At 40.3% G+C, this 11,413-nt stretch overlaps 1 protein-coding gene across 2 annotated transcripts in view; it reads left to right on the plus strand.

The window, feature by feature from the left end:
- Positions 1-11,413, plus strand: part of TLR2 (toll like receptor 2) — a 20,627-nt gene that overhangs the window by 1,753 nt on the left and 7,461 nt on the right. Inside the window, exon 1 of one of the 2 annotated variants that reach the window (XM_039234347.1) lies at positions 7,081-7,542. The exons of the other annotated variant lie outside the window; for it this stretch is intronic. The gene's annotated coding sequence lies outside the window, so the exon portion shown is untranslated. Of the gene's footprint in view, positions 1-7,080; positions 7,543-11,413 lie in introns of those variants that run through there. 2 annotated transcript variants of the gene reach the window in all.

An 11,413-nucleotide genomic window follows, 5' to 3' on the forward strand; every position in this document is an offset into this window, starting at 1 on the left:
TTTGGATTCCACATATAAGTGAAATCATGCAGTTTTTGTCTTTCTCTGATTTATTTCACTCAGCTTAATATCCTTAAAGTCCATCCATGTTGCCACAAATGGCAAGATTTCATTCTTTTTTATGGCTAAATAATATTCCATACATATTATGTCATATATATATGTATATATATATATATATGACATCTTCTTCATCAATTCATCCATTGATGGACACTAAGGTTGTTAACATATCTTGGTATTTTAAATGATACTACAATGAACATAGAGATGCATAACCTTTTTTGAATTAGCGTTTTCATTTTCTTCGGACAGATACCCAGTTGTGGAATTGCTGCATGGTATAGTCTTTGTACTTTTATTTTTTTGAGGAACTTCCATACTGTTTTCCACAGTGGCTGCACCAATTTATTATCCCACCGATGATACATAACGGTTCCCTTTCCCCTCATCTTCGCCATCATTCATTACTTCTGGTCTTGTTGGTAATAGTCATTCTGACAGGTGTGAGGGGATGCATCAATGTAGTTTTGAACCATAATTATACTTTATAATAGGACTGAAACTAAGAAGGCAGTGGTCACATAGCTCACATCCCGGGACTTGAGTCATATTATGACTTCATTTTTTCCATCCACACAGAAGTCAGCAACTCCTACCCAGCCTGCCACACAACATGGTTGGACTCAGCAGTTATTTGATTTCAGTGTATTTTCCAAGGAGCCAAAGGACTTGGAACTTGATAAAAATCCTGCTTTCTTTTCATACTCTGCTTGCCTGATGATACTATATAACTGTTATAGATATCAAAATAATACTAATTGTTCACTCATGGTTTACTTACATGTTTGGAAATCAAGCATTTTATTTCTTTATTCCAATCTTTAAAAGAGGCCAGCTGCTGTGTGGCAAGGTTAGAAGTCAGGGCAAGAAGCCATTGATCAGATTTTTCTCCCTTGTAGCCCCACTGTGTGTCTGCAGTGGCCACTTCAGGTATTTTTACTCTATTTCTCTAGACCTAACCGATGTTCTGGAAACAGAGATCTATTCACCACTCAACAATTAGTAGTTGATTAGTCCCACTATGTTGTAGGGGCTGGAGACACTTCACTGCCAAAAGAATAAAATCTATGCCTGCATGAAATTTATATCTAGCTACAATTCAGCAAATATGTGTAAATTTGAAATCTCCTTTTCTATTGCCTACTGGAAGTCTTGCAATAGACGAAAATAATTTGCCTTGTCTTGATAGTTTTGTGTGTTTGGACCTATACTATGACAATTTACCTCTTACATTACCCTCATGATTTGGCCCTTTGCTTCTGGGATGGCCCACCAAAAAACTTGAGGGAAAATATCTTTTTCTCTTTTTTTTTTTTTTCCATTTCCCAAATATTTCCTGAAATATTTACAAATTCTCTAAATTAAGAAAAAGGAAATATATGAATCAACTCAACATTGATGTTTTTATCCCAGAGATATATACCAAGAAGCTTGAAATCAATGTAGAGGATCAATTATTTGGCCCAACATATGAAACAATCAATTTTATTTGGAGAGGTTTTAGTTAATCTCCCTCCTTCCTTCCTTCCTTCCCTCCCTCCCTCCCTCCCTTCATCCCTCCCTTCCTTCCTTCCTACCAGAATTAATATTGAAATTATCCTTCCAAGGGTGTCTTAATTTCTGGAATCATTACAGCATGATAAATTCAGTCCTCAAATGGACTTTGTGGAAGCTGGGTGATGAATTGCTCTGAGTAGGCATAGAGTGATATTAGGAAGATGGTGAGCTGAAAATGAGCATTCCAGAAGGGATAAAGCCATCTGAATACAATTTGAGAAGATATTATGATATTATGTTTCAAAGTCATTTGGAATTTCTGAGTTACTTAAGAAATTTAGTTTTCTGGGGCACCTGGGTGGCTTAGTCGGTTAAGAGTCTGACTTTTGCTTAGGTCTTGATCTCGTGGTTCGTGGGTTCGAGCCCCACGTCAGGCTCTGTGCTGACTGCCAGCTCAGAGCCTGGAGCCTATTTCAGAGTCTGTATCTCCCTCTCTCTCTGACCCTCCCCTGCTCATGCTGTCTCTCTCTCTCTCTCTCTCTCCTAGAAATAAATAAAAATACTTAAAAAAAAAAGAAATTTAGTTTTCTTTCCATCAATAAATCTTAGAGCTCTTTTGGTTGTGAGAGAAATCAATGTCACCTTATTAAGGTAAAAGGGCATATTCTATAAGTGATTATTTTATTTTATGTCTTGCTAGAGAAATAAGATGTTTTCTTCTTCCTTCTCTCAAAGAGCTAGCAGGCCAGTTCCCCTGCTTTGGAGGCTTGATACACCTATCCTTTGCTCTAGGAGAAAAGAGGATTTTTAAAAGATAATTACTAAGATAATTTATGTACGATAACATTTATCAGTCTAAAAATACAATTTGATGAGCTTTGGCAAAGATATACAGTGTGTAACCACCACCACAATCATGATACAGAACATTACTATCATTCCCAAAATTCTTGTATAGCCCTTTTCAGCCAGTCCTCTTCACCCACCTGGCTCCCTGGTATCTCCTGGTATGATCTTTTGTCATAGTTTTGCTTTATGTAGAATTTCAGATAAATGGGCTCTACAGCATCTATCTGTTTGTACCTGACTTCTTTCACTTAGCATAATGCTTTGAGAGCCATCCATGTTCTTGCAATGTATCATTTCTTCCTTTTAATTGCTGAGTAGTATTCTATTGTTTGGATACAGTATTGTATAAATATACAACAAATTTTAAAATCTATTCACCAGTTGATAGATATTTGGGTTGTTTCTAGCTTTGAATAAAATACGTGACTTTCTGTGGATTATGTTTTCATATCTTGAGGGTAAATACTCAAGGAGAAGGATTTCTGGGTCACAGGTTAAGTGATGATTAATTTTTATAAGGAATTGTCAAACTTTTCCAAAGTGGGTATAGCATTTTGCATTCCCACCAGCAATATATGAGAGTTTGTTGTTGTACATCCTTATCAACGCTTGGTATTGTCAGCCTTTAATTTTAACCATTCTGGTGAACATGTAGGGGTATCTCAGTATGATTTTTTTCCAGTTTTATTGAGCTATAATTCACTTATAGTAGTGTATTAAATCTGTACAACATAATGATTTGATATAGATATATATGTATAATGAAATGATTAACTCTATAACTTTAGTTAATATCCATCACCTCACATAGTTATAATTTTTTTCTTATGATGAGAACTTTCAAAATCTACTCTCTTAACAACTTTCAAATACACAATGCAGTATTTGTTAACTATAGTCATTGCATATTACATCTCTAGAACTTATTTACCTTATAACTGGAAGTTTGTTCCTTTTGACCCATATGAAGCAGTCAGTTTTACTCTGAGAGATTTGGTTGATCTTTCAAGCTTCCAAGATGTTTAGAAGAAAGAGACATTGCTTTTTGTATAAGATGAGAGATAAGGGAAGAGAACCCTACAGTCAAGCCCATACTGAAAAATCAGTTTTGGGGGTAGAACTAGAAGGCTGTATACTTCAGGAAAATTATGAGATTTTTTTGAGACAATAGAACTTTAAAGACATTGTTTTATATTAATGAAAGATATTCACACTTGAAATTGCCAAAGTCTGCGTAATACTGTATCTTCTTAATTTAAATTCCCAGGATATTTGGATCTCAGCGAAAATTTGATTGTTGAAGAATAATTGAAACATTCCAGTTATAAGTATACTTGGCATTCCTGCATACCTTGAATTTAAGATAAAATAATCTACAGACCCCAGAAAATATTACTTACTCTAGAAAAACCTGAGCTTAGTCTTGGTGAGTGTATACTTGGTTCTTTACCTAACACTTATCAGTGGCCAGAAAAGGTAGAAGACTCAAATTTTCCCAACACTACATTATACGTTTTAACCCACAATGTTTCTCAGACACTAGGCATAGTCGATGTTTGCAATAAAATCTTTTATTTTGCCACAACTTAAAGAACTTGACCTTTTCAGCTATGTATTGAAGACACTACCGGATACTTCCCTTCTTCTTTGAAAGTAAGTAGGAAAATAACACTTTCTCTAAGGAGCAACTTGATTCTTTTCAAAGACTGACGACTTTGGAAGCTGGCGGCAACAATTTCATTTGCTCCTGTGAATTCCTGTCTTTCACTCAGGAGCAGCAAGCGCTGGCCCAGATCCTGATCGACTGGCCAGACGATTACGTGTGTGACTCTCCATTCTATGTGCGGGGCCAGCGGGTTCAGGACACCCATCTCCCGGCTTCTGAATGCCACAGGGCAGCTCTAGTGTCTGCCGTGTGCTGTGTCCTTTTCCTGTCGATCTTGCTCACGGGGGTTCTGTGCCACCGCTTCCATGGGCTGTGGTACCTGAAAATGATGTGGGCTTGGCTCCAGGCCAAAAGGAAGCCCCGGAAAGCTCCCCAGCGGGACCTCTGCTATGACGCCTTTGTGTCTTACAGTGAACGGGATTCCCACTGGGTGGAGAACCTTATGGTCCAGGAGCTGGAGCACTTCGACCCTCCCTTCAAGCTGTGTCTTCACAAGCGGGACTTTATTCCTGGCAAGTGGATTATTGACAATATCATCGACTCCATCGAGAAGAGCCACAAAACCATCTTTGTGCTTTCTGAAAACTTTGTGAAGAGTGAGTGGTGCAAGTATGAACTGGACTTCTCCCATTTTCATCTGTTTGATGAGAACAACGATGCTGTCATTCTCATTCTTCTGGAGCCCATTGAGAAAAAGGCCATTTCCAGCAGGAAGTGTTTGAATTGAAAAATAACTGTAGTTTTAAAAATGGAAATATATATAGAATGAAATATTCTCAGTTTTCAAAACTTGGTTCTGTGTTGACTTAGAATTTTACTATTACTTTGCAGAGGCAATATTAAGCACATTCTTCAAAAATTACAGATGTTAATGAAATCTTTTCAGAATTGAAAAAATTTGAAGAATGGTTATTTGTGTACAAAGGTCTATAAAATAATGCAGGGGTTATATTAGATTTTCATTAAGTGACTTTTTGCTGATGCGTTTCTTATTATTTTATTTAACTATTACAAGCTACTTTATGTGAAAAAGACATACTGTGAATTTTGATAACTTCATTTTAGAATTTCAGTCAGGTACTTGGCAATATAAATATCTACATGAGTTATTCTTTCCCAAATACCCTTTCATATTGTGTGTGCATTTTCTAACCTTATAAAATAAGTTTTGTAGTGAGTTGTAGGAGGCCTTATGCCAAACTGAAAAGCAGACTGACTAAGGAGTCTTGGCGTCCAAACTGGGTTTAATAGCTGTAATAATATCAGAACTATTTATTTCATGTGCTCTTATGAGATTCAGATGAAAAGATATATTTGAAAGTGCTTTGGGGGCACTTGGATGGCTCAGTCAGTTGAGTGTCTGGCTTCAGCTCAGGTCATAATCTTGTGGTTCATGAGTTCGAGCCCTGTGTCGGGCTCTGTGCTGACAGTGCAGAGCCTGGAGCCTGCTTTGGATTCTGTGTCTCCCTCTCTCTCTGCCCCTCCCCTATTCATGTTCTGTCTCTCTCTGTTTCTGTCTCTGTCTCTCTCTAAAATAAATAAACATTAAAAAAAAAAAAAAAAGAAAGGGCTTTGAAGGTCTGTGCCTACGTAGAACATCCTAATAGCTTTGCTGATAGGGTAGAATAATCTTTATTCTATATAGAAGACACTGTTAATAACTTATGGGCAAATAAATGATTTCTACCTGACTTTGCCAGAACATTCTAAGTGTCTTCAGGATTACAAAGCAATTACATTAGTCAATCTAGACAATTTGACTAAAGATATACAGAGAAAAAACAAAGCTGTTTAGGTTTGGTGAAAATACTGGGAGGAAGTTTTCTTACCTCTGCACTGGAGAATGCATGAGGGAGGGAGGTGGAGATTTTGAAGTAGTAAGAAAGTCTTTTCAGGGGGCGCCTGGGTGGCTCAGACGGTTAAGCGTCCAACTTAGGCTCAGGTCATGATCTCACGGTTCGTGGGTTTGAGCCCCGCGTCGGGCTCTGTGCTGACAGCTAGCTCAGAGCCTGGAGCCTGTTCTGGATTCTGTGTCTCCCTCTCTCTCTGACCCTCCCCTTCTCATGCTCGCTCTCTCTCTCTCTCTCTCTCTCTCTCTCTCTCTCAGAAATAAATAAAACATTTAAAAAAAAAAGAAAGAAAGTCTTTTCAGGTGGCTGCAGAGCCTGCAATCATCAGGGACAGAGAAATAACCACATAGTCTGTAACTTGAAAAGAAAATCAGACTCCACCCTCTAAAGTTCACATTCATGCCTCCTGATTAAGTTTGCCTGAGAGTGGAACCTTTAATGAGGATCAGGGATGTGGAATATAGCAGGAGAAAGGTAAAATTCTCATTTCAGATCTCAGTTCTGCCACAATTTGCATGGCATTTCTTAGTGTGTGAAAGAGGGGCAAGAATGCTTCCTCTGCCTCAGCTCGTGAAGATCAAATATAATTACGAGTATAAAATGCACTCTATGAATATTCTTAAGGCAGCTTAATTTTCAAAAGGTAATTTGTTTCCCTCACGAACATTCTTCACTAGTGTCTGTGGCAAGGAAGAAAACCAGTCTAAGTCTTTGTTTCATTACTTCGAGAGGCTGGGGTGGAACTGAGCATGGTTAGAATTTGTATTCAAAATCCTTCGGAGCCCCACATCGTTCTGGTAAGAGCAGGGGTGGGAGATAGGTGCTACAGTCATGGGCTCCTCAGGCAACGTTTTGCTATGTTGGTCTGGATGCTGACTGGTGAGCTATTTTAACATAGGGGAGGATAGACTTGCTGGTGGGAGTGGACCCTGGAGATAGAAATTGTTGAGGGCGGGGATCAGCATGAATTTGGGCTCCCAAGCATGGAGAAGAACGAAGTGGAATTTAAAGACGGTGTATTTCTGAGGAATGTGAGTCCTTGAGTGCCAGAGCTTCCGGATGATACTGGTTGGGTAACCGGCCTCCGGGATTGCGAAATTTCCTCTGTGCGTCGGGAATTCCCACGCGGGGGCCGCTAGCAATCTCGGTTCTGCCCCACGACCTCCGCTGGCCCCAGGGCCCTCCTCGGACTCGGGCCGCCTCGGATCGGCCACAACCCGCAGGCGAGGTCACCTGAAGCGGCCCGGCCACAGGGCCTCTTCCTCCCTGCGCCGCGCCGCGCTCGGCGACCGACGGTTCCCGCAGCCGGCGAGGAGGGGCGCCCGCCGCGCGCGCTTTTCCTTTCGCTCCCGCGCTCTGCCCGCGCACGTCGCGCCCGGAGGCCGCCCAGAGACGCGGCCCGGCGGCGGCTCCGCCATCTCCGGGGTAGTTCGGGCCGTTCCGGACGCGCCCGAGAGAGAGAGAGCGCGCGCTGCTGGCGTCCGAGCCCCGCAAGCCCTTCGCCGGAGCGTGCGGGGATCCCCCCTCTCGGCTGCGCCCGGGGCGCAAGGACGCGAACGCGGCCGCAGCCCCGGCCCGCGCGCCACCCTCCACTCCGAGCCCCGGCGACGGGGTCAGGTAAGGGCTCTCAGGTGGCGCGCGGGCGTCCCGCTGGGGGTTTGTCAGCGCTCCTGGGTTACTGCAGGCACCAAACTTCCAAAGTTGGATTTCCGTCACTGTGGCTGAGAAGTGGGAAAAGTTCAGGACTCAGGATCTGCATGGGACTCTCGTTCCCCAACCTCCAGCCCGCTTCACGCCTGCTCCGTGTTCCTCCATCCTTAGAAGATATGAGTTATGCCTCTGATGAGAAAATAATTTAGAGCATTTAAGCTTAGCCGAGTTCTTTAAAGAATTCTCTGAAGTTCCCCCTTCTAACTTCTCCAAATACTATAAATGAGAACTTGTGTTTAGAACTTAGCCGCAAGCCAGTATAGTACTTTTACTGTTATCGTTTGTTGTCTCTGTCTTTTAAGGAGGGAGGGAGGGAGGAAGGGAGAGAGAGAGAGAGAGAGAGAGAGAGAGAGAGATTGATCAAATATAAACAAACAGCTCAGCTTGCTGAGATGATGCCTATCTTGCAGAAGGTCCTGTCTGCTACTAACTCAGAACTTTACCGAAAAGCAATTGATAGATAGGGTGGCCTGACTTGAAAGTAGAGACAAGAAAAGAAAAGAGAAAAGGAAATGGCAAGCATCCTATTTTGACTTGTTCACCAATATTTTAAGTTCCTCTTCTAAGCAAAGAACATTTGCATCTTTAAACTTTTTATAATGCTCTCATTTTACGAAAATTGTCAGAAGTTTACAGCATGTTTTGTAAGTTTCTAAGCTATCGGTTAATTTTTTGTATTGTTTTCTTTAAAAATTTGGCTTGGTTGGTTAAATAGTAATTAAACATGATTTATGGCATAGGACATTGTGAGTGTGGCCTCCTTACAAAGATCTAGTAATAAATGTAAGTTGTATTTACTCCTTATAAATAGGAGACTTGCTTGTCAAAATTGGACTTGCCTCCACAATAGCACTTAAAATTTACATTCCTTTTTCCTCATACCTGAAGCCAAGCCTGAGTTCTTAAGTGCTATCTTCTTCCTTATCAATTATTAAATGGAAAAAAATGCAATCCTACTTTCTTGCTGCCTACTTTTACCAGGTTTATTTTCCATATTGCTGAAGAACTTATGTTTTTGGGTACTTCTTTCAATGATGGAGTATAGATAAAAATTCTTTTTTGGGTTTTAGGTTTTGAAGGTCTGAAAATGCCTGTCTCACTTTACTCTTAAATGATAATTTAAATGGGTACTGACGTCTAGATTGGCAGGTGTGTCTTCTCTGCCCTTTGAGGACATTATTACATTGTTTTCAGGCTAAGTGAGGAATTTTTATTCTTTTAGAAACTGTTTAGTCTTTGTTATCATTTATTAATTTAATGAATAAGAACATATTTATATTAATTATACTTTATTCTTTTATACTTTATTGTTTTTAATTTTTATTCTTTATTTTTCTGGGGAAATGCATTTATAATTTGGGAACTTATTTTTTTTTAATTCCAAAAAATTTTTATTCTTTTAATATTTGGATCCACACCAGTATATGTGGCAGGCCTGGAGTTCTGATTTCTTAGAGGAGGTTTTTAAGAGGCTAGCTTTCATCCAGGGCCAGAGGGCAGAGGTTTTTGAGATCCCTGTTCATATAAGGTGTAGCCTTTTCCCTGCCCGTGGCTTAATGGAGAGTGCACTTTCAGTTCTCAGCCGTGCCCGGGGCCCTGAGTCCCTTCTCCACTCCTGCCCTACTCAGCCATTACAGCCCTCACCCTGACGTGGGTATCTGGTCGTGGTTTCTCTGGGGACAACAAGGCTTCAACTTCCTCTCAGTTCTGCTTCAGCAGATGTGCACAGCAGAAGTTGCCTCTAATGCCAGGCTTACGTGTCAGACTGCCAACCTTTCTTGGGTCTTGAAACAGTAATTCCTTACCACTCTGTCAATTTTCAGAATTCTTTTTTTTTTTAGTTAGTTAGTTTATCTATCTATCTATCTATCTAGAGAGTTGGGGAGCAGCAGAGGGGGGCAGGTAGAGAGAGAATCCCAAGCAGGCTCCGCACTGCCAGCACAGAGTCTGACACAGGGCTCGAACTCACCAACCATGAAATTATGACCTGAGCCAAAACTAAGTGTCAGACCCTTAACCCACTGAGATACCTAGGCACCCCAATTTTATGAATTCTTTAAGCAGATGATTTTATGCTTTGTCCAGACCCACAACTCTCATCAGATATGACTCCACTCAGTCTAACTTTAGCCATTGCTTTTCCCTTTCTCCATGTCTTACTTCGAGGAGCTCTCTGTCCCCTACTGCAATGTATAGAGGAAATGCGAGGAGTGAGGAGTGACTCTCATCTTCCGTGTCAAGTTGTTAATGGCAGTTTTAGCATCATCAGTAATTAGTATTTGTTGAAAACTCACCATGCAATAGATACCACATATTTGTATAAAATAGCCCAAGATCTCTGCTCTTGTGAATTTTACGTTTTAGAGTCAAGAGGCTAGGATGAATTTAGAAACCGATGTATTGACCTTCAAATCTTACCTGAAAACTATATAGATTTTTTAAGGTTTGTGCTATTTATTATAAAATGGAAAAAATCAAGTAAATTTTCATTGCCCAGTACAGTTATACTAAGATGATTTTTTTCAATAACTAATTAAGCAGAAAGACAATGGGATAAATATAGTACCAAATAGTAATCTCATCTCATTTTACCCCCATTAGTGTTAGAGGTGGGTATGATACTGGATCTGTAGTCTTTATGGCCTGGTTTCCATTGCCTAATGTTTCTGCTCCTCTCATACTCATTAGATTGCTTCCTTTCGTACCTGCTTGTTTTTTATTGTGTCCCGGAAAATCAACTTGAAACACTGTTTGTAGAAAGAAATTTGAGGACTAGGATAACGTTATTCTCTTCTGGAGAAAAATCTCCTTTGCTTGTGCAGGTACCTGTGAGCACTAGCTATTCCAGAAATCATCTTAATCCATTTTCAGAGACTGAGAATGTCTGAGCCATCCAGATAAATCAGAGCTGTGCTACAATCTATGTAAGGACTTGGTTTTCTCTAGTTCAGCCTTACCTTTCCGTCCATGATTGCCCCAGACCTTAACCTTTTACTCCCTGCCCTTCAAGACTGTTAGAAGTGCTTGCAACCTCTCAGACTATGCTTACTGTGTTCAAGGTGATGCAAGACAAGATTGATAATTTCAGCAGAGAGCTTAAAACTACAAAAAATGACATAGCAGATGGAGAAAAGGATCCAACAGAAATTAACCAGATGAAAATGACGATACCCAAAACATTTAAAAGCAGTGGATGGATTTAACAGTAAATTAAACACAGCTGAAGAAAGAAGCATAATCTAGAAAACAGATTAGAAGTAAATTTCAAGACTGAAACTTGGAGAGGCAAAATATGGAAAGAACAGAAAAGAAAAAGCCATGAAAAATACAGCTAAAGTTGTGCTTAGATGAAAATTTATAGCCATAAATGAATATATCAGAAATGAAGAATGGCTGAAAATTAATGAGGAAGCATCTACCTTAAGAAATTGGAATAAGAAGAGTAAAATAAAATCCAGAAAAAGCAGAAGGAAGTAGTAGTATAAGAATAGAAATTGGCGAAATAGAAAAGAAATAGAGGATCTATAAACTGAGAAGTTGGTTTTTGAAAACGCTAGTAAAAAATGACAAACCAGGGGCGCCTGGGTGGCTTGGTCGGTTAAGCGTCCGACTTTCGCTTAGGTCATAATCTCGCGGTTCGTGGGTTCGAGCCCCGCGTCGGGCTCTGTGCTGACTGCCAGCTCAGAGCCTGGAGCCTGTTTCAGTCTATGACTCCCTCTCTCTCTGACCCTCCCCTGCTCACGCTGTCTCTCTCTCTCTCTCCTAGAAATAAATAAAA

This window comes from Hyaena hyaena, unplaced genomic scaffold, assembly GCF_003009895.1.
Source record: "Hyaena hyaena isolate Hyena2069 unplaced genomic scaffold, ASM300989v1 scaffold_89, whole genome shotgun sequence".
Classification (NCBI taxonomy): domain Eukaryota; kingdom Metazoa; phylum Chordata; class Mammalia; order Carnivora; family Hyaenidae; genus Hyaena; species Hyaena hyaena.